Source organism: Tupaia chinensis, unplaced genomic scaffold (genome assembly GCF_000334495.1).
Source record: "Tupaia chinensis unplaced genomic scaffold, TupChi_1.0 Scaffold000363_1, whole genome shotgun sequence".
Taxonomy (NCBI): Eukaryota; Metazoa; Chordata; class Mammalia; order Scandentia; family Tupaiidae; genus Tupaia; species Tupaia belangeri.
The window spans coordinates 36,008-36,417 of record NW_006159860.1 but is presented as its reverse complement, the minus strand read 5'-3'; positions in this window follow the sequence as shown (position 1 = coordinate 36,417).

Genomic DNA, 410 nt, shown 5'->3' with positions numbered 1-410 from the left:
GTGTTTCCTCTTCACACTTGCATTCACTCAGAGGTTATGCATTCCCCCCCCCCACATCAACCCAAAGACAAATGAGTCCCGACTACTGGTCCTGCAGCCAAAGGAGAGTGTTCAAATCTCCTCTCCCACTCACTGAGTGGGTTGACTGATGGACTCTACAGACCAACCAGAAACAGATGAGTCCAGACTGCTGGTCCTGAAACCAAAGGAGAGTGTATGGTTTTCCTCATACACTCACTGAGTGGGTTGATTGACAGACTCTACAGATCTCTGGGGTTTACCAGATTACCAGAGATTATGATGATAATAAAAAATTTAAAAAAATGAGAAAATAAATTACAAAAAACGAGAAAAGAAATGGAGAAACATTGAAAATAACAAGAAGAAAGATAATAAGGTAAAAAAGGCAT